A 23926-nucleotide genomic window follows, 5' to 3' on the forward strand; every position below is an offset into this window, starting at 1 on the left:
AGGTGGTCTCCTCCTCGACGTTGATCAAAAGCCATGCGGACGAAAAACCATTGAAGGAACTCGAGATTTGAGGGGATTACAAAGTGTGGGCATTCCTTAGGAAGTGGCATCTCACGTCTATGAGAGAGAGAGAGACAGAGTAGTCCACGGTGTTGCCTCCTAATCCCAAGTTTGATCACTGCCAACACATCGCATCATCCACAGCCATTGTCCACGTCGGACTCCCCGTGTGTGATTGTCTTGATGCCCTTTGCGTGATATAAAGAGTTACTACACAAGGTGCCCACGTGGTTAAACGAAGGACAGTGGGCCCGCAAGGGTGAATTTGCCTACAGAGTTGGCATTTCTCAACCTCATAGGCGTTGTGCACAAAGTGTCAGCGCATTGTTGTCGTGTCAACTTGAGGGCGTGTGTGCACGCACGCACACACACAAGATTGACACACACACACACGTGTTTAATATCTGAGTATGGGGAGGGTTCAACTCGCTTCCTTGCGAACATGAACACGGAGGTTAGATTCCACTCGTCGGTTACATTGGAGCGAAGCTTCGTATTACGCGGGAAACGAATGTAAACTAAACACACTTCTCACGGACAAAGCGCTTCATGCAAATAGACAAAGGACATTGCGCAACGCGAATGGGCATTGGTATCTGAAGGTGAAGAGGAAACTCCATAAACTCGAGCTCAGGGCGAGACGCCTTTAGGGCCATCCATTGAGTAGGCACGCAAAGATCTGTCGCAACTTGGACCCCCCCCCCTCCCTGTAGGCCCCGCCCCCCCCACCTGGGTAGGTTCGCCTGATGCCCCCCCCCAATCCTATAGAACGGCGGATATTTAATCCACGCAGAAACGATCCAGGATTAATAATATTAACGTGTTTAAGCAAACAGATAGTCCACCACCAGCTGCATTAAATAATTAAGTCGCGTGCCTTGGCCACTTATTTTGCTGAGCTGCGTGATAGCTGCAGTCAGGGGCACGGTGGCACACGAGTGACACCTCTCCCACAGTCCCACTTCTCCCGGCGGTAGTTGTCTGACAGCTGGAGACACTGAACTGTGGCTCATTTGAAGGACAATGTAGACCAATTATTAGCGAGGCTTCACCCCCCCCCCCTCCGTTTCCTATGCGCACATTGTCAGTAGACCCCCCATACGCAACCGAACGCATTTGGGTTAACCCCCCTCCATGGGTACGTAGTCAATGTATGACCCCTAACTGTAAAGTAAAGACGTCGGAGGGCGGCGGTGGCACGACGACGCCTTAACAGGTGCCCTCACACTGACAGCACTGGCCATCAAGCCGTCACCTATGATTGGAGGTCTTTATATTTTGTTCGTTTGCTTTATAGGGCATATAAGACATCTTTATAGGGCATATAAAACTGCTGTACGATACCCCCCCCAACAGATTAATTTCAGTCGGAGCTGCCTGGGCCTGAGCTCCTGAAAGTATTTCCCGCACACGGCTCGCCCCACCCAGGAGGGCCCTCACGTGCCACCTTCCGGGGCGCGATCTGTGCCAAGGAAAATATTCGGTGACAATTGTAACCCCGGACGCAAATTGATCTCTGGCCGCGCTCGCATAGTCCAAGTGAGCTCAGGGCGGCGCCCTGAAAAAACACGTGACACAGTCCGTGCCAAGCCCGGTTAGCCCGGCCTCTGAGTAAACGTGCAGCCTGTAGGCTGAGATAACTCCAGAGTGAGTGGCTTCCCGTGAACAGCAGCAGCATCAGCGGCAGCGCCTTCCCCTCCTGTGTGTTGTCGGGTCGTGCCGCCTGTGTGGGTTTTTTTTTCCGGCACGATATCACCCCGTGTGCCGGCAGCTTCTTCTTCACTCGATTCGAAAATCTTTACAGCTCCTGAATTCTGCATTCTTTTCGCCGAATTCTATTCGAGCGCCCGAAGGAGCTCCCAGCCCCGCGGAATTTACCAAATTCTCTTTGGCTTCTTGACGAAGCTCGGGCCAAGCGGCACGTGTAGCGAAACGTCGGAACATCGTGCACGAGGAGCGCAACCCTGAAATCCCTGCCACCCAGGAGCGGCGTTTAGACGGCGAGAGCCCAAACCCTGGCCACCGTCACCCGTGTAGCCACCCCACGGGGACACGTCGGGGTGCGGCGTCGCGCCACCACCACCACTCGCCCACCCACTCCACCTGCCGTCACCAAAGTGCCCTTCTCTCACCACGGGACCAGAGCGCCCAGCCACGGCTCGCGTGCCACAGCAGCAGCAGCCCCCCGAGTGCTCCGTCCCTCCTCCCTCGCGCAGCCTCGTCAACTCGCTCCCGTTATTGGGGGGGGGGGGGGGGTTATGTGTTTTTTTATTCAGAGTGCCACAGCACCGAGTTACTTTCTCGAGCTCGATAGCTACAACAATCGGTGTCCGTTTTATTACTCTGACAAGCGAACTTGCTCGATTGCTTTTAATTAGCTTAACATGGTCAAGGGGCCAGGGACAAAACTGGCACCACCTAATATAGCAAAACATTCGTATCGTCGATGTATATATATGGTTTATGTAGTGAATTACCTGATAACTCATTTAAAATGCGCATCACATAATTCATTGTTATTGGCCGCATGAAGAAAATGGGATTGCTCAAAGTGACGCCTACTCGGGTTGCACCTACCACGGCAAATATCTGGTCGTGGCTCATGGAGCATCCGTGTGCGTGGTGGCGTGGACACCACGCGTCTCACGGTGTCGGGGCCACTGCGCGTCGAGGTGTCGTTCCGTGCAAGCTCGGCGGAGCGACTGCCCTCGTCATGTCGGCCAAAGAGGCCGCTGCCGCCGGCTCGTTAGCGCCGCGCAGAACGCGCTGCGGTGCACAGAGTTGGCAGGAGGACAGGAGGAGTCCACCAACACGACGATGATCCCTGATGAATGAGAAAATAATAAATGAAATGCAGTGAAGCTTTAGCAAAAAAAAAGGTTATTGAGTGATTGAAACAGTTGATAAGTTTGCTTCACTGCCATGGAATTTAGAGAGGGCCGGATTGTACTTGGCTTTTAAAGGGAGGTGGTGAGGGCTGTCTGTGTTGGGCGACCTCCGTTGTGATGTTTAAGAGACGCGGGTTTTGACCCACCGGTCAGCGCTGACTTCATTTATTGCACGTGAATGTGTTTTGTTTCAGCCTGCGTGTTTTCTTGTGTGATAGGGAATTTTCATCGCCGGGGTTTCAAGGACACACACTGGGTCATGGATGTTCATGTGGGTCTTTCCCCACGCTATTTGTGGCCTTCGTTTTTTTTGTAGCCTCGTCCCGCGAGACTGACTTGGCTACTAGACTGGACATTGACAAAGGATCTACTCAGAAAAACGGTCTGGATTTAAGGGGCCGTCCATAAATGACGTCACGCACCTAGGGGGGGAGTCAGACATTTGTGACTATGTGTGACGAGGGGGGAGGGGTTGAGCAATATGACGTCACATCAAAATGCGCAACTTTAAATAAATATAGACAACACGTTCTACTTAATAAAATAGACTTTTAATAAATGTTTTCTCATACAACATCAGAGTGCAGCGCCACATTAAATACACACTACAATAACAATAGTTTAAAGCGATTTGAAGCATGTTTTATTTGGGGGGGGGGTGCAGAGCTTTGTGATGTCATATTTGAGGGGGGGTCTGACTTTTTGTGACGCCGTGTGACGAAGGGGGGGGGTCAAAACTCGTCAAAAATCGCGTGACGTCATTTATGGACGGCCCCTAACAGCACGCAGAGGTGTGCTGCTCACAAACAGCAGGAAGGCACGAACCCCATCATGCCATGCAAGCATGTCACGTGATCGCCACCATGCACGTATAACGCTCTTCGCCTTGTCAGACCAGCGGCTGAAGAGTTGAATTTGTCACCGTTGTTATTCTTTAGACACCCACTAAAGAGGGGTGGTAAAATGTAGCAGCGGTGAAACGGATAACCGTAGACCGGTTTCACCCTCGTTAGGACTCATCAGTAAAGTACGATCCCCATTATTCACTGCTGCTCTGTATTTGGGATACCCATAGTGTGCGGTAGGTCCTCCCCGAATATGCGTTCCCGTTGGCTTCACACAATCGCGTTTCATTTAAGCCGCGGGATTATCGGGTGTATTCATGGTCGTTTGCGGCAATACAAACAATACCCTTCCCCCATTCAGTGTTTCTGCGTTGGTGGCTACATATTCTCTTTGTTAACGTTATTGTCAAACACCATCCCTTAACCTCGTGCACAGGGATATGTATTTTGCCGAAGATGTCGCAAGAACGTTGGGATTTAAGTTTGGTCGCAAAGTCTGGGTTACAACCCGAATATAAACTCACAATTCCTATACAAGTGCACACATTTTATCCTCGCTCGAGGCATGATTGGTCGAGGCGACCTGCAACCAGGGTTTGAAATCAACATGATGATGAGCCGAGGGCTCCGGCCCCAGTGTGGGGCCCATTCAGCCCTTAACGCGCATCTCGTATCGGTTATCGGACTTGGCGACATTTAGAATTTGTTTATCGTGCCTCAAGAATGAATACGCCGAATGTATTTTATTTTTTAATATTGTGGTGTAAATATCTGACACACAATAAATTGCTCTTCCCATATTACCTCCCAATACCTCCTACAATAAACACCTTTCCCGTAAATTACCAGTGAGTGTCAAACATCCTTCCCACACCGAAGTTCCTCCACTCTACTCACCATCTTACCTCCTCCCATTTGGTGATGATGGTCAGCAACTTGAATACACCTAAAGACGAGACATTTGTTTTTCATTTGATATCGTGGATGTTTTGAAACGCGTAAAGAAATGAGGCTATTTTGGTTTCCCCTTTTCAATTTTTTTTATATTTTCCTGTGTGATTGAGTGTGCAGTGGCTATCGTTGAAGTGAACGGAGGAATGTGGCATTTGTGCTTTGTCCGGCTCGAACTCTCCAGCGGAACACGGTTATCATCTACGCGGCTGTCACAATGACGGAATGTGCAGCAACACACATGGCGGTACCATGTTTTCTCTATTTCAAAGAATATTTTTCGCGAGCATTTGTTATTTAGCCGCACTTTCATCAAAATCATAAACATAAGGTAAATGTCAATAATTAAAATGGGAATATTATGTTACATTGTTTTACATGCTAAAAGATGGCTGCTCTCTGTGGCTTCGCCAAAGTTTTAGGGGCAGGAGCGTTTTGTTGTAAAATTCAGACTGTTTCTTATATTAAAGTAAAAAAAAAGGTCCAAGAGTCAATTTTGAGCCAGCTTCTTCACATGGCCACAGAAAGGCTGAATGAAACGCGCAGGCCCTTGGCGATGAGCCCCATTGTTGGTAAGGGAGAAGTCGGCTCGTTCTCACTGAAAGTTTGACAAAAGGAGCGTCTGTCAGGACATGAACCAGGCCCTTTGTGTGCGCGTACTTAGACAGAGGCGCTGTGTGCGAGACGTGGCTTTGTCAAATAATGTCACGCACATTATCGAGTAATGATTACCATATTTCAAAAGGCTGTGATTACAATCGATATGCATTTCTGTGGTTGTTTTTCAACATGTAATACATCTTCAATATGTCATGGGCAACACCAGAAGTGAACAAATGCTCTATCAAAGGCTGACAGAAAAATGTTTGCCAAGTAATTATTAATAATAATACCCGTTAATTAGCCAAGAACGCCTCGCCTGAGTCTCGAGGCTTTTTTAAAAGAGGGTTCCGGCATTTGGGATGTTTGGCCGCTACCATTGACGAGTGCCATGTGGGAGGAAACCCCGAGGCCCTGTGGAATACGCACACGTACGAGGGAAGAGCATTACAAGTTCTGCAACACGTCCAAGTTTAATCCACGGAGTTCCCCGATATATCGATTCTGTATCCAGAATGACCTGGGCCCATTGCAGTGCAGACTGCATTCCCCTGGCCATGTTTGCTGCCTGAAGCCTCCCCCACCTGTAACACCTGGTATGCACTTGTTCCTCACTGGTCACGCACTAAGCAGGCGAAGAAGATCTGCTTCCCACTATATCGTTGTATAGAATCCTACAACATTGTTGCATATGCTTAGAAAGTAGGGATCTGAAGTAGCACTGCATTTACGAGTTTATAGTCACGTGTGGTTGGAGTGACGGCCCAAATATATTCTTGGCTGTTTGTGTTTACTTTTAAATGTAATTCGGTAATCTTGAGGCGTTGCAACATGAGATCCAACATCTGTTTGCCACTCCGTGTGGTGGAGTGTAGTGAGGGTGATGTCGCATCTTGGCTGGCTATCGGAGTCCGCTGTGGCCGCTGTGCTGCGACGGTGCGGACAGACGCACAGTGGCCCCTTCCACGTTCCCAGGCCGGTCCGGGTGCAGGCAGTGGCTCAGACTGCACGTGGCACACCCAAGGGGGTTGTTGTGTTTTTAATTTGGTGCCTGCCCGAATTGTTCTTTGAATTCTTTGTGGCAGGTAAAGTAAATCACTTGACGGTTGTGTAAATACTTGTTTTGGACGGTTCCGTGTAATAACGCTTGTTAGGTAACGCCACGGTGTGTTTTAGCTTTGCTCCAATACGCTCGCCCCCCCCCCCCCCACCGTCTCGCTAGGTGTGCTGTGTTACTCTTTGGACTGTTCTTACAATTCAGTTGTTTGGCCAAGCGGGGATTATGAGGACCGTAGAGAAGGGTTTGTGTTGGTGTGCTGCTGCTGCTGCAACTGCTGTGCAATGGCTCACCCAGAGCTTGCAGGTTCGATTCCATCTCAAGGCGGGAAAGCTGAAACAGTGATAAAGTTTCGTCACCCCCTCCCCACACCACTCCCCCCCTCCCCACACCACTCACCCACCCCCCTCCCTCCCCACACCACTACCACCCCCCTCCCACCGCCCCCCTCCCACATCCCCCTCCCCACCCCACTCCCCCCTCCACTCTCCCCCCTCCCCACACCACCTTTACAATGGGCGTCCGTAACGCAGCATCACCCCCTGCAAGCAAGCGGTAGATTTGGGAGTTTGGCTTTGACGACCGCTCCACAATTGCACCGCCGCAGTCAACGCCGCAAGGCGTCCTTGCCGGTGACACCGCTCGTGGACGGCTTTGGGAACTGACTCGTCCGCTCCACGCGGGAGCCACTTGACTTGGGCTGAGTCACGAAAAGCCGCTGCCGCTGCTGCTGCTGATCGCGGGGCAATCCCCCGGCCACTCGATCGAGCGTGCTCCAGGAAACCAGACGTGCCACCCAGTGCCCAATACTACACCGTGCGCTTAGTGGAGGCGCACGGGCGAATTCGTTGTGCGTTCGATCGTCCGTGCTTGGACTTGGGCGTGAACGTGGTGTGTGTGTGAGTAATGGGAGTGCCGAGATTGGGCCACGTGGGTGTGTGTGTGCGCGTGCTTTCGCGTGTGCCTACACGTCTCTGTGGTGCGAGCACACGCGTGCGTGTGTGTGTTGTTGTGTGCGTGGGTGGGTGCGGGTATGTGTGGGTGTGCGTGTGTGCGTGCCAAGCTGGTTTCGCCCAGTTACGGGAAAACATATTGGAATGCATGTCTTGAGTGCCAGCCAATGGGATTACTGATTAAGGCTTTACGATTCAAGATCACGGGCCGAGAGATGGACGGGGAGGAAGGGAGCACACCCAGGCACGAGCGTGCACATCGCATGCGCACGTGTTGCGACCGGGTGCAATGGCACGAGGCTACAGTCGTGTAAGAACTTGCTTTCGTCGAGAGACGCAAATAAAAGATCAAAAAGTCGAGCCAGATGTAAAACTTCACACTCATTGATAGCCGACAAAAAATACAACCAAGCCATTCGTAATCATCATCCACAGCCATGATCGATCCCCGCTGTAGTCCTGGGATGCCAGACTCCGTGACGCTGCTGTCCGAACACGCGAGATAATTTCATCACCGCATTGCTGTGCGCTAACCACTGTGCCACCGCTCCCCGGTTCACACACCCACACACAGAGACAGGACGACGGGACAGCTGACTTCTCGGGGTTTCTCTAGGCTATTCATATTCGGAGGGATCCCATCGCACCCGCCTGCCACATTCCCGTCCGCCGAACCCCGAGTGTGCGCGCGTGCCCCCATGCTCTTTGAGAAAGACCGCCAATGTCAACGCAGGGGACACTTGCCTGCTCGTGTGCACCGTGCTCGTCACAGCACTTGTGCCCCGTGGGAGTGGAGAGAAGCCGTGGGGTGGTGGGAGCCGCTTTTGGGGGGCTGTTGTGGAACGATGTGGGGGGGGGGGGTGAGATTTTACGCGATGGTGGCTGTGAATGTGTCTGTGTGAGGTCGACGAGTACCTGGTTCGGTGCGTAACCATCGCCACTCGGGAGACAAAGGCGGCTGGGCGTGGTGCTGGTCACCCACACTCCTCGTGGAACGTGCTGGCCTTCATAGGTTCTCACTACCAACACTTGCCACAACAGTCTGTTAAGGCTATACGGGGGATCTTTGTCTTGTCTGCGATAGTGCGGGACCCACGCGTGTATGTGGTTGCTCCTGCGCTGTCAGTGAGTGCAAGAGATGACATTTAAGTGAGTTCCCTTCCTGACTCCTCTCGTTTCCCAGTAGACTAGTTACTCCTCACACACCCACTCCCAATCTCTGTCCATAATTGAGGACACCGAACGAAAGTGGTGACTGTCTCTCACCTGTGGCCTCTGTATGATGAATGTGTAATGACAGTCGAGGTTCCATGCGGTGTGAGTGGACTAGTGGCCACGGGAGATAATGACAGGGGAGTCAGCCTACAGTACGAACGCACTAGTGGCCACGGGAGGTAATGACAGAAGGGGTATCAGCTGTTAGTGTGAAGGGACTGGTGGCTACGGGAATGATCGAGAAGGGAGCGTGGTCAGGTGATGGAAGAGGACGGTGGAGTCTGCCGGTGGAGCGAGCGTCCAGAGTCCGCGAGAATGATCGAGAAGGGGGGCGTGGCCTCGTGTCGGTATTTAAGGGGGAGATGCGCGGGAGACTCAGGGCTGTTGCAGTGGGGGTCTCCGTCTGATGTCAAGGGAACGTGTCTTCAATGAAATGCCATCTCAAGAGAAGTGTGTTAAGTCGTCATTACAAATGTTTAATTAATTTTTTTTTAGAAATGATGCAATTCAAGTTAAACTCTGGAATGCTAATTAATACAATCCAAAACAGCGATTGTAATGCCACACGTCCATATCCATTGCATTCCAAATATTGCAGTGCTTTTATGCTCATGTTGGAGAACGCTCGATTCACAATCGTAAGGGTATGAGTTCTACTCCTGGCCAGGCGAGAATCACTCTTCCAGGATTTCCTTGGGAAGCCGGTAGTGGTTGCTTTGTGAACTAAACTGGCTCTTGCCTTCAGATTTTGTAACTGACACCACTGGGTCAGGGCCGACTGACAGAGATTAAAAAGTGTCTCTACGTTAGTTTTAGCATGAAAAAAAATGGGGGGGGTTCTACGTCTTAATTTGTAAGGACAGTCGTGGACACCAATTTTTATCAGTATTTATTGTCGTATTCTCGGAAGAATTAGTTGTTTCTCTGCGGTGTCTTAATTCTCACGCCAAAGCACAAATCCCGAGATTATTTATCCTTGCGCCGCATGGGTCTGGCGCGAGCGCGGTGCCAGTCACCCTCTCGACTCGTCCCCAAATAGCGCCACAGCTGTTCCCTTGACAGAGTCGAAGTGGCACGGGGACGTGGGCTCTTCCCTCACTCCCGGCTCTGGCCGGCGCTCGATCACCTGTCGCGTCACCGTTTAGCAGCGCGTCCGATCGAAGTTCACCCGTTGTACTGTACTGTCAATTGTGAATGTGACAAACTGGCCGGCGTTGACTCGCTCTTTAAAAGCAAGCTCTGATTAGTACCTGGGTTTTAGAAGGAACTTAATGTGATCCTGCATTTGATATTTTCAGAGTAATTATTATTCATTGTATTCCAGTGAAATGATTGCGGAGGTTCTGCCCTGTGATGCCAAGCTGAGTTAATGTCTCCCTTGCTGTTAGTCACGTTCATACATCACAGCCTGGCTGCCAGAGCAGATTGCCTCATTTCTGGTGGGTGTAAGGATTCTGCAAAGTTTTGTTTTTATGACCACCCCTCCAGTGGGCAGTGCCATTAAACAGTGAAGTGAACATTCCCTTGGAGATTTCGCTTGAGGACACTTATGTAACAGGCCAGAGAGCCATATCCTCCCTCCGCCCCCTCCGCCCCCTTGTCCGAGTCAACCAGGAGTCAAACTCGCCACCCACCGACTGCGAGCCGCTCGCTCTCCCGTTGAGCCGGCCGGCCGGTCGGGCAGCACATTGAGACATTGGGCAAGCCGCTATGGTTTTTTGTTTTTCCAACCACACAATTAGTCAGTCAGCTCAGCTATTGATTTATTAAATTGAACTTTAACCCTTCATTCTTGGCCTCGTGTTTGGACGTGACCTCGTGCACATGAGAAGTTGGCGTGAGGGGAAGTGACTTGCAGTGAGGACATTTTATTTCACTGCCAGGCTGAGGTCACGGCGAGTTCTCGTTGGCGTGAGAACGCCATCAGGACATCTTTCCTCGCCTCCTGGCCGGTTGGCCGGATGAGTTTGTCTTTTTTTCTTTTTTCTTTTTTTTGTCATCCCACGCGCTTGAGATGTCATGGTTTTCAATCACTGATTCTTGTTTGTTTAATTTTACCAACTTGTTTGTATCGCTTGAATCGCTTGATATTTATTCCACTTTATTTTGTCCACTTGATTAGCGTATATTTGCAGATATTTAACATGGACAGAAACGCGGGTGTTCTTGCACGTAAAATGTTTGAATGTTTTCCTTGCCCTTGGGATTCAGTATTGATCAGTGAATTGTTCCACTCTCTGCCTCCGCTAGAAACGGAAGCTTGCCCAGTTCTTTCAATTCAGAGTTAAAGTTAACAGCTCGATACACTCGTCGACAATTAATTCACTGCACTTTGTAGACCCCATAACAGAGCAAGGTCCACGAACAAACATGAACGATGCTCAGAGGCCAGCCGCACAGCTGTGTGAGACCACAAGCCACGAGTCGCACCCACCCCCTAAAGGTATTTGTTTGTGTATCTTCACCAGGCCCGGTGAATCATTTACCATATTACAACTCTTGAGAAATCGTGATAAACACTATGCCATGTTGCCACAGAGCAGACATCGCTGTGAGAATCACGTGGAGCTGGTTCTCGCAATTGTATCGGGAGATCAAGGTGCATCGTTTCCCATTGGCTACCTTTGGGCCTCTGGCACGTGACTCACCGGGAGAGCACACGGGCTGGAAAGTGACACGTGCAGGGCAGCACTCGTGTATGGATCCATCGATTGGTATCGATTCTTTGTCTCGTCGTAATACACACATCAGATCGTGTGCATATCGAGTTACGCTTCTCAGTAGACTGATGCAGCATGCAATGAGTTCATGTCACCCCCGCAGCCACAAGCGGAACAATGGCGCTACCGTTCGTCGCAATGGTGGTAATAATTTATGAAAGAGATTTGCATATCGGCCCGTTGACGTTTATGGTTCCACCAGTGTCTTCGAGGAGGAATATCAAAGCCGGGAGGTGCGATGTTCTGGTCTCGAATGAGCTGTTTGCTCTGGTCGTCCGCCTCCCAATTCATTCGCCAGCATTCTCCCAGGTCTGGGTGGGATTCTAGGATGATGACCGCAGCGTGATCCCAACAGGGGGATCGGGACTTGGTAGTTAGCGGCGAGAAACATTGCCGAGGTGCGGAGTGATGATCTCTGAACCCGGCGAACCCGAGTTCGATTCCCGGCCACGGCTAACATCAGCGACGGGCGATACCGCAAGCGGCCCTCTCCTCCCCTCGCGAAACCTGCACTGACCGGCGTGGTGAGGTATGGTTAAAAAAAAACCACGACCGGGATGGTGTGGGAGGTCTCTTGCATAGGTGTGTTGAGAGTAGCTGGGATGTTTGTGTTTACACAAGGAGCCATGCATCTGGTATTAGCTGTCGTGCAGAGCTGGACGAATTCACGCTGCATGAATCCCTGCCAGAGTTTAGAAGGTGCCTCGTGTGACCACCGCTAGCGGTGATGTGTTGGTTTTCACCAGAACAGTGGTCGCTCGGAATACTTCCCGGCGCCTTTTTAGTGGCTGATTGAAGCCAGTTCATCCTGTGCCTTGGCTTTGTCAGCGTCTAAAAACGTCTTGTTACAAAATATGCCCACTGAATCCCAGAATTTTATGTTGACAGAGATGTCAGCCACTTAATCCCCTCGCTGTAATTCGAGGCCTTAGCTCTTATTCAACCTTGACAGCTTAAAAGAAAAAGAGTTTGAGTGTCAAAATCTTTTCCAATTCTTACTTTACCAGTTTCAGTTCCAGTGTTCCGATGGTTTTTACGTAATACTAACACAATATTAAAATAAATAAGTAGACAATACATCTCATTCAAATCTCCATCTCTGCACAATGAATACATCTAATTAATTATTGTGCAACTCATCAGCCGCACGGCCTTCTGGGAGAGCATAATTGCAGGAGAATTGATTCAGTGATTCATATAAACTCTGAACCGGTTTCGACATTCGATGTCTCATCAGCAGTCAGACTTGCTTGAACTAATGCTGGTGAACGACCCGATTTTATAAGTGAGAACTCTCTCTTTTTAAAATGTGGGTCGTAGTTCAAAATAGCATACTATACGACGATGCTGACGGTTGTTTTTGGTTCTGTTAAAATGTAACTTCATCCAGTGTGTTTGCATTGTTTTGATGACGTGATGCACACGGTAGTTTATCTCGGAGTGGGCTCCAGCTGTGACGAAACAGCTGGATCCTCAAATAAAATTGTCTAAAATCTGGGAATATTGATGGCGGTGGTGCACAGGCACAGACGACAACTCGCCACCTTCGGCATAAACACGTTGAAAAATATGAAACGCAGGTCGTAGGGAAACATTTCATGCTACGGACCCTTTTTTAGAGCAGAGAGAGCAGTAGGACTGCATGAGTCATGGTGATTGATTGCACTTAACACGTTCCCGTGTAGTGCCTTGCAAGCACCAGGACATGTCGGGAATATTTCGGTGATGAGTTTTGAATTGACGAACGAACACTGCCAGGGCAGCAAACAAACCACTAAGCAGGACCGCCTCCCCCCCCATCGTTACCTGATGGAAGTGAACAATTCGGGGTCAACAGATGAGATCAATAAGTCCATAAAAGAGATTTTTGGGTGAGACCACATACATGTAAAAGTGTCGTTAAACCAGCAACTGACAGCCAGTCAGTTGCTGGTTTGTCACGTAGAGAACACGTGGCAATTCGTTACTTCCCCCGTACCTCTGATTAGCACAGTTGGCTACGTACGGTGAGAAAGAAGTTCAACATACATACGAGTGGAGGCCCTTCCGCAAGAAGTGGCGTGAGCGAGCACTTGCAGGGCTGCACATTTACCTTTTAACGTTTTACTTTTCAGGATGAGTTACTAACCGTTGGGTATAATGTGAGCGTTATTTCTCTTGAGTGTTGAGAACCGTGGGTTGCAGTTTTGACTTTAGGATGTGAGGACTGTTTGGATTAGGCATTGACATTGGAAACACGGTGCTATGTTTGTAAAACTCGCTGTAAGACAATTAGAAAGATCCCCCGTATAGCCTTAACAGACTGTTGGGGCAAGTGAAATTAGCGAGCACCTATAAAGGCTGGCACGGTACACGAGGGGGTGGGTGGCCAGCACCACGCCCGACCGCCTTTGTGTCCCCAGTGGCGATGATTTTACGCACCGCACCAGGTACTCATTTGAGACTGAGTCGACCTAGAGGAGGTCCAGAACCGGTTCAGATAATCGTCACTGGTGTTGGCCATGAGCAGGAATCGAACTCGGGTCGCCGGGTTCATAGCAACAAGACACGCGTGCCTATAAAGGAAGGGAAAATAATCACGCATCTCTAAGGCTTGTCACCAACAAAGCACACCGCAGTCATATCTGATTGTCGTGATTGCTTTTGAAAGGCTCCAGACTGCAAAGCGGAGGCATCAGAAGTCGTCGCTTTTTTTAAACGCATCCAGAATAACTTGGCCGTGTAACTCGAGCCGTAAGACGTTGCCGCTCAGACGGTTGGACGTTGTACTCATTTGTGACGAGTGAATTTATAGATCGCGAGTTGTAAAGCGAGCGGCCATCGAGGGACAATGGATAGCCAAGCTCACAGGTAGATGGTTGTGTGACAGATGGACGAAGGGGGGGGGGGGAGGCTGTTGTTTTTGTGTCTATCATCACTACACTCTATCTCCATTACATCTCTACGAGTGAATCAGTCCATCAGCTACTCTGTTTTCCATTGCCACATCTCCACAGAAAGCTGCTGCTTTGCCAGCCCAGCCCGGGGAAGAGACGCGCACGTTGTCTTCGCTGTCGATCGGCAGTCACTTCACTTTCGTTTCCTCCGCCTCAAGCCAGGAAACTGGCAAGGGGCACGGAGTTCTGCGCACGAGCAGAGCCGCACGAGGGTCTCACGGCGCATCGGGGCGGCTGCCCCGGGCCCCGCACTTTACCCCCCCCCCTCGTGCTTCGACGTCGCGGTGTCATACGTGCGGCTTAGTTCGAAGCCGTTGGGGGGCCCACACGATGGGACTTGCCCCAGGGCTTGCACCCCCCCCCCCCCCCACCATGGGCGGCTCCACCTACGAGAGTTGGGCCGGTGGAAGCAGCTGGAAGGCTGAGGCCCTGGGTTCGACTCTGGGTTGGGGCCGCCCGCAATGCAACCTGCTTCTCAAGCGCAGCGAGTTGGTGCTCTCAGTCCCGTCACCAATCGCTGGTCAAGCACAACGCACAGTGGGATTTGGTATTTCACTTGAATTGGCTCCGATGACAGCTCTGAGAATCTAAGAAAATCCATTTCACTGCCATGTGGTGATAGCCCCTGCTGCTGAAAGTATTTTTGGACCCCCCCCCACTTCCCGGCCACCGACCAGTGATACAAAAAGATGTAAATAGGATCAAAAAAACTCGGATGTGGATGAAAAGAAAAATCTCCTTTCACCTCGGCATGGGGTTGGTCCATGAAAAAGAGAGACAAGACACTCCCGTGACCAACTGATGACCGGCACGAGTAACCGGTCGAGGCAAATCCCTCACCGCGGGTTATGGAGGAGTTTATTTGTTCGGTTCGTGTCTTGTAAAATAAAACGTGGAAGAATATATTTATCGTGGAGATGTCCTGCGAAACTCGCCTATGTTGAACTTATTTTGCACCGTACGTAGCAGGGCGCCACGCTGCTTTGACATTTCCAAAAGTATCGCTCCTCTCATGGGCCCTGACACCATGAGCACAGTCGGAATGACGTCGAGACAGAAACCAAACAAACGACGCAAAGCTGCACAATGAGCCGACCTCGCGATCTCAATTAAGACAACAAACTCGACACTCGTGTCAATGGCGACAGCTCGGAGTTGTGGCACATTCCCCGTGGCGGCCTGCGCTGGCCTGGGAACCCGTCAAGAAGGAGACCATCTACGACTCGACAACCGCGGTTCCAACGTGAAGCGATAACTCATCTGTGAAGGTTTGGCTTCAAGAGACGATCACCGCAAGGCGCCAAGCCCCACCTCCCCTTCACGCACTCGCAGCATGTGCAGCCAACGCAAGAGAGAGGTTCACTGCTTCTCTGTGGTGGGAGTGAGCTCGCTTAATCAGGCTGCTGTGTCCACATGGCGCAGCCTCCATGGAGTGTCACGGATATAGAGGCCAGGCAGGCCGGCGTTACGTTTTGACGGCTCGTGTTTTTATTTTGATAACGAACTTTTTCCGGACGTGTCTCAGATTCCCCCAGTCTTTAATTCTAAACATTCCTCAAGAGTCATTCTTTAAAGTTATCGGCGCTGCTTACTGTGTGGGGAGGGGGGGGTTAAAGCAGTTGGAGATAAAACGAAAGGGAGGGAGGTGGTGTACATCAATTTTTCTAAGCTCAAAATGGTATATTTATATAAAACAAGTAACAAATAATTCGTTGTGGCAACGACCTGATGACAGTCACTGTAAGAACCAGCCAGACGTTGAGCGAGTTGTGGATCGCTCTCCAAAAGCACCTCCGATTAGCACGGTTGGCTACGTACGGTGCGAAAGAAGTTCCACATACATACAGCACGACCGGGATTGCTCCTGAAGAAGTCAGAAATTGGCCACGTTTGTTCATCACGTGACAACTTTTTTTTATTTGCCTTTCCGAGCGGAGGAGGATTTAAGACATACTTTGTACTTACGCGATCTCACCCAAAAATCAATTGTGAATCAATTGTGCGTCCGGTCCTGGCACCGCGCGAGTGTATGGCGACGAGAGCAGGGCAGCTGATGCGTGGCCTATGCCTACGACCTACAAACCGACCGGCTTCACCGTTGGACCAACATCTGATATTGTAACTGCTGGCAAATGTTGCCGCGTACGAATGACAGCGGCACCCACGACCACATTGATTTGCGCGCGATTCCAGCTTCGCTTGATCGTTCAGCTACTTATTTAGCCAGGAAATCCACACTAAGTCGTGGAACTCTTTTTCAGGAGGCTCCCACAGATGGCGATCATCCCGCTTGCTGTACTGCCTTCTGGGAGAAGCCCGGGGGGGGCGAGGTTAAGCCTGGTTCGTGCTTGGATGGGTAATGGCGAGTGCACACAAGGTGTTGTAAGGCGTATTACCGCGAGGGATGCGAGGTGACAGGAGACGGCACAGCAATCGGTGGGGGCCCGCCCGCTCATAGTGTTTTGGTCGACTCGCCGAACGCAGCAAGTCACTGACTTGGATCAATCTGCGTGCTCCTGTGAGTGCTGCCCCCTCATGTGCGGGGGGTTTCTCCAGGAAATCTGGTTTCCTCCCAAAAAGCCGAACGCTCGTCAATAGAATTTAACAAACATTCCAATGTGTTACCCTCCTGAAAAAAAGTCTTAAGATGCAGTGAGGCTTTGCTGGATAAATCATTTATTTGTATGCTGCCTTTCACTATGCAATGTACCTTTGCACAATATTTCCGTGTCTTTGGATTGAAACAATACATTCATGACCCTGCGGGTTCCATTGGTTCAGTAATGAAAACAACTTTGACGACAATATCAAATTGCCAGTTTTGGTGGCCAGATTTCCGTAGCGCGGGTCTGCTTTTAATCATACAGAACTTAGGCATCTTACTAAAGTATTGCTTTCAAACAACACACGCTCTCAGCTGCTACTACACTGCTGGCAGAACAGACCGTGTGCCTGTCTACGTAGGAACTGCCAGAAGCTGGTACGGCGTTATAGGCGTGACCCCTGTTGTTGCCTGGGTACTTTCACACATGGTTTGCATGGCCTATATCTCTCACATAAATCAACCTCCAACTTCCTCTTGATGCCTCCACAGCCCTCCCATACGTTTGACTCCCCTCGCCTCAAGCTCCCCAACCCACCACACACCACACACACACCGTACACCACACACACCGTGCACCACGCACCAACCCACGACACACTAACCCACCACACACCAACACACCACACACACACACCGCAAACCACCCCACCACACACTGCACACACCGCACACCAACACACCACACACACCAACACACCAACACACACCAACACACCACACGCACACCAACACACCACCACCCCACTCACCTCTGCTGTGTAATTGTGCGCAGTGTGAGAGCTGGAGCGAGACCTTTGCTGGATGTGATGTGTGTTGCTGGCCTCTCTGTGTGCTCGTTTTCTTCACGTGTGTTCATGCCTGCATGTGTACACGGGGATCGGGAAGTGTTTCCCTGGATATTTTTTTATTCCCATTTCCCCCCCCCCCCTGGATCTGTGTCCATGCTTGGTCATTAATAAGCGCTGCGCCAAGTAGCAGTAAGCTGGAAGAGAGATTTACCGTCCACTGAATGTTTGCTACTGAACAGTGATTGTGTACGAGTGGCTTAGAGTAAATGCTGGGAACATTCCTCGTGCTGTGTAAGTAACGCCTCTAGCAAATACGTACAGGTGCTGCACTAACTTCCGAATCCGTGTGTGCACTTGTGAAGATGTTGTCGGTAAGGAAAGCTGAAATCCTTTGTAGCACACTCGCAATAAAGAATCCCCTGGTCATAAAATGTGATTAACCTGACTTTATTGGACCACATTGTAAAACACGATCCCTGTCGCCAGTATTTGTTACGGTTACACTGACTTCATGAAAGGCTTGTCCAAATGTGGGTACAAATGAGTGTAGAATTAATTCCCAAAAAATATTTTGCGGGAATTTTGTGGGAAATCAGCAAACTAAAACAATGCCGAGCCCGATGTGTCCTTGGGAAAGAGCAGGGCAGAGTGGGCCCCCCACTCGATGACGCTGCTGCTGCCCGAGTGGGCCCCCCTCTTGATGACGCTGCTGCTGCTGCTGCCAGAGTGGGCCCCCCACTTGATGACACTGCTGCTGTCAGAGTGGGGCCCCCCACTTGATGACGCTGCTGCTGCCAGAGTGGGCCCCCCACTCGATGACGCTGCTGCTGCCAGAGTGGGCCCCCCTCTTGATGACGCTGCTGCTGCCAGAGTGGGCCCCCCACTTGATGACACTGCTGCTGCCAGAGTGGGCCCCCCCCTTGATGACGCTGCTGCTGCTGCCAGAGTGGGGCCCCCACTTGATGACGCTGCTGCTGCTGCTGCCAGAGTGGGGCCCCCACTTGATGACGCTGCTGCTGCCAGAGTGGGCCCCCCACTTGATGACGCTGCTGCTGCCAGAGTGGGCCCCCCTCTTGATGACGCTGCTGCTGCCAGAGTAGGCCCCCCTCTTGATGACGCTGCTGTCAGAGTGGGGCCCCCCTCTTGATGACGCTGCTGCTGCTGCTGCTGCTGCCAGAGTGGGCCCCCCACTTGATGACATTGCTGCTGCTGCCAGAGTGGGCCCCCCACTTGATGACGCTGCTGTGCTGTGCGTGCATCGCGATTGGCCTCGGGTATTTTCCGAGTCATTAATGATGCACTTAATGTTTCGCCAAACCAAATATATATATACACACACGGTGGAATATTAGATTGTTTTTTTCTAAAATTATGCGAGGAAAATACCTTGCAGCCGATTGCTGAATACGTTTAAAAAGTCGAGTTGAGGGCAGTCCAGGTAGGGCAAGTGGGTCGGGGGAGATTGGGTCACACGGCGGCGACGAGGAGAGGACATGTGGTCACTCACGCTGACGGCCGTGCGAGTGTTTGTGTTTGTTTGTGTGCGTGCGAGCGAGTGTTTGTGTGCGAGTGTTTGTGAGCGTGGGGAGCGGTAGTGTAGCGATTAGCACGCTGCGCTACGAACCCGGGGACCCGAGTTCCCGAGTTCGATTCCCGCTCACAGCCACCAACACCACCTGTGACGATGATTGTGCGCAGGTGGTACAGCGGTGGCAACCGGGCCTCGTATTTTTACTCTCCTCTGAGGGTGTCACAAGTAAAACAAAAATCAAAGAATGGAGTTTCAATATGGTGACGACAGCTGTAGGAATCGTAGCAGCGGTTACAACAGGGTGTCACAGCTGCAGTGAGACGATGGTGATACGTGACCTTCGTGAAAGACTTTGACCGATAAGGGACAACCAATGCACATTTTATTGTGTGGTCGTCACTAAACCATTTTGCCACCCAGCATGTTCATTTTTGGAAATTCAACTTGTAATGGATTAATAAATGATGTGTGTGTCATTCCTTTTCACCTGTCATCATAAACACACCTCCCCATACTACGGAGGTTGGCTGCAGCCATTCCACGCATTTGTAAATATTGCCAGACTTTATACAGTTGTTGTCATAATGCAGCATCATTTTCGATTTTACATTACGGTACACTCCCAGAGGACGAGAAACAACAGCTTGCCGCTGTCCTCCTGAATTATTCGATACATTCATCAATAACACTGTGGCCTTATAAGATAACGATACAAAAGGCGACGTTTCGTGCATTTGCCTTTCCTCATAGCATGGCAAGTGTGCGGTGAGAAAGGAGCCATTGCCTGCATCGTTTTTGACGAATTCGAGTATTTTTTGTCGTTGTGCTCATGCACCGCTGGCAATGCAGCTTCGCCAAATCATATTCTCTCCTCATGAGCAGTTGTTGTTGTAGCGTTCTTACCCGCCCCGACTGGCCATGTACCGTGTTCTTCAGGTTAAAAGATGCAAAAGTTTCCCTGCAATTTAAAGCGAAAGTCGAGGCGGTGTGGCGGGTGGAAATGGTGTGGGTAGTACTTTCTGAAGGGTGTTATGATCCGGACAATATGGCCAAAGCAAAATAATACCCACGTGAGCACGAGGTTTACTCAAAGCCCAATCACTTTGCGATTTTGACCGAAATGGCATTAACAGCGGTTACAATATTATTAAAGGCGCCTTTGCTTATTGAAACTCAGCCTGAGTTTGGATCAAAAAGTTGCCACACCCTGTAAGTGGCTGGCTGGCAGAACATTAGTCACGGGTGGCTTAGTAACACGTGCGTACGATTCGAAAGGACAGCTTAGAGTGCTGTGCGTTTTAACGTATTATGAGCACCGGAGTAATATTGCTTGTTACATTGTCCCGTGTTAATATTACCACCATAAAACAAGCCACGGTCTGCATATCGAGTCTAGATCGCGTTTGTTCAACCAAAGAGTATGGATCCCTGCAGTCACGAAAACTTCAAATCGAGATTGCGTTGACACGTTTCCTCTGCTGGTTTACATGAGCGGGAGCAAGTCTCTTAAATTGCTACACATCACTCAAGAATCTCATTCTCTTCTTCTTCGTACGGCTAATGTTGCCGTAGAGCAGCAGCTGTGGTTTTACGTGCAGGTGGTTGAGCCGGATAGTTGCGTCGGGAGCAGCGGAGTGGTTGCATCGCTGTGATGATGCCTCCTCCTTCGCGTTGGTGAATCGGGCATCGTGTCGCCGTAGATCCGGTGCTCTGGTCTCGTCGCGAGACGATGCGGGGAGGAGGGAAGAGGCCTCGCCCACATGTTTCACAGCTCGTGCCCGACGGAAGGCATCGCTCACGTGTGTCTCCGTAGGTCATTGAGGTTGTCTGCAGAATGCACAAGATGTGACGCGTGGGAAGATCTTCTTGGTTCTTTCGATAAAGTCACATAGAAGGGAAGTAATAAAATAATAAAAATAAAACAAAATAAAATAATTCTCACGACGTTTCGGCCACAACGCAAGCAGCCGTCCTCAGGTGAAGACCAGGTCTGTCGGGGAGACAGCGTCTGAATGAAACACCACCACGCTTGGAGCGTCTATTTAAGCTGGGTTGGAAGGGGGGAAGGGCGCCTTGACAAAAGAATTTGCATATCAAGAGGAATTTAGCATATTTAAGGGAAATGCAGGTATGTGATTAGTACTACTTGTGAAATGCGTAGGAGGTGGGCGGGGGGGTTTCAAAGTCATATTATGCCCGTGCATTATGCAGGATTAGCAACATCAAAGGGAGGGGATAGGGGTAGCATTAATAAAGGGAAGGAATGTTAATAGTATGTAGCTGCAGTGACTAAACAACCACGTGCATGTTTATCATTGCTATAGACCATATGGAATTTCCTCGTCTGGGGAAAAGTCCCGTTTCTGACGTGTATGCACGAGGTGATCCTGGTGCAAGAACTCGCTGTAAATATATATATTTTTTCCTGGTATCAGCATCCTCTACTTTTAGTAGCTGCAAAAGTTCCAGGTTTATTTTGTTGAACCAGGAGAGAACTCAAGAGACCAGGATCGAGGCTCACTTACAAGAGAGAACTGGGTCACCAAAGTGACTAAAGCGGTAACATAACTACTTCGTACAACCATGAAGCGAATAGAAATCTCAGCAAAAACAACCACGTCACAGACAAAATGTAAACTGGTGCACAAACATAATCAATATGAAGTAAAATACATTCCCTGTAACCAAGGTATACCAATTGTTTTCGTAAGTACCTCTTTGCTACCACAGGTTTTCAAAATTAGTTTTAATCCCACCCCCCCCCCCAAAAAAAAAGTCGCGTGCAGTGGAATAATTTTTATGATTCCACACATTTTTGTAGTTCTGCGGCGAGTTTAATTGCATTAATGAAAAATGTTTCCATCGCCATGCTTTGATGCAAACGGTAGACTTCTTACCGCAGCAGGCAGTCAGAAACGTCTTTAGTTTCACAGGTAAATAACATTGGCGCAAGGAAACGAACGTTTTTAACCGAATGGGTTTTCAGTGCATGCATATTTTTGTTGTTGTTGAAAAATACTTATTTACATGTATATATATATTTTAAAGAAACCCATTTGCAAGTAAGTTGATCAGTATTGTAAAGCGCGGTCATTCGTGAAACTATAGACGGTGGGTGTACAAAACGACACAATGCCGATTGTTGTTGCTGTGTGAGACAGCGTGTGTGTGCGTGTGTGCGTACATGGTGGGAAAGGCTGCGAGCTGCCTGCAGGCTCCGCTGCATGGGGTAATTCACGTTTTGGCGTTTTGGCGACACTGCACCACAGAGCCGACATGCGTGGACTTGGTGTTCGCCCGCGCGCACAGGCGGCACGGGCGTGTGAACCTGCGTCCCTTCCCATTTGTTTATAACTGCTTTTTGTGTTAAGTCCTTCCCCTCCTGCACCTCCGATTTAGCGCGATTGGCAATGTAAGGTGCGAAAGAAGTTCACCGTACGTTTACGCCGTCGTTACTCCGAGGGTCTTAAACGGGGACGCGTCGCAGCGCCCGCCTGTGCCTCTCGCTGCCTCGTCTCCCCCCTTCACCGTTGCCTCTGCCACGACTCCGACATTACGGACGGATAGATGAATCGGTGTTCCTGAGCCGTCTCACGTCGCATTCCGCAACACACTGATACTACGTTTGGTGCATCTTAATATTTTGTAACAAGATCATATCATCCAAGGGCTCCCATATATCCTCCGCACCGCGTTCCTGACAAAACCGCTCGCAGGAAAGGGGTGGCTCGACAGCTCCTAGGTGCACGTTCCTCCTTCCCACCGAGTTGACGTCCGGCCGATGGGACTTGTGGGCGGTGGCCTTCGTAGGTGCCCCAGGAATGGCCTGACCCCACGGCCTGGGCACTGTTGACGTGCGGTGGCCTGTTTAGCGTGCCGTGTGCAACTTCACTCGGTATCGCAGTACATGCGTAACCTTTGTGTACTCCGGGTGGGCCAGGTTCTCGGCGAGTCCGAGAGCCGAATCGTCGGGTGTGTTTTCAGCACGTCTCGTGTCGACAGCGCAGAGGTCTCGCTCCCTCCTTGCCGCCTCAAGGCAAAATCAAACAATCACGCCGTGAAGCTGCTCGTAGCATGTAGGAGGAAGAGGTGCACGCCACTAAACTTGTGGATTCGTGCAAGCATTGGGGGCGGGCCTAAGCATGAGTCATTTGCAAGTTATGCCAGAGGACCCGGTTATTGAAATATCTTAATAAAAACCGAATGTCCTTTTGGAAGTGAGCAGTGCCACGGTGCAGGCCAGTGTTTACACATCAGCGGCATTCGCGAGCAAAGTAGGGCTTCGGCGATGGCAACTTTTTTAGCTTCTCCCCTTGCTCATATTCACGACCGTGAGCTAAAGTCACGGGGAGGGGGGGGGGGTGACGCGATGGTGGCCGATGGTCGAGGATTCGTAACTGAGCGGCAGCCAAGGAGCGGAACGCGGCATCCGAGGGAACTTCGCCTGCTGAGGAAGAGACGGAGCGACGAGATCGGTTCTTGTGCGGGCGCTGGACGGAGCTTGCCGTAGGCCGCAATAAATGCACTTTTGCAAACAAAAATGAAGTGATTAATTTGAAACAAGTTGCTAAGTAAATGTAACATTTCAACACTTAGTTTTGCACAACGGTTGTTTGAACTTGCTGTACGCACAATAGACGCTGGCTTGCGGTATTGTGCATAGGTGCCATTAGACCAGATGGTTACGTGAATCTGGAGTTCATAATGATTCCTGGGACCAGACCCAGATGCAATAGAGCGCTCTTACTGCACAAACCTTCAGGTAGTCGACCCGATT

At 50.4% G+C, this 23926-nt stretch overlaps 1 protein-coding gene across 3 annotated transcripts in view; it reads left to right on the forward strand.

Moving 5' to 3' along the window:
• Window positions 1–23926, forward strand: part of PLCE1 (phospholipase C epsilon 1) — a 94575-nt gene that overhangs the window by 3055 nt on the left and 67594 nt on the right. The gene's annotated exons all lie outside the window — the stretch shown is intronic.

Source organism: Lampetra planeri, chromosome 12 (genome assembly GCF_965212315.1).
Source record: "Lampetra planeri chromosome 12, kcLamPlan1.2.h2, whole genome shotgun sequence".
Taxonomy (NCBI): domain Eukaryota; kingdom Metazoa; phylum Chordata; class Hyperoartia; order Petromyzontiformes; family Petromyzontidae; genus Lampetra; species Lampetra planeri.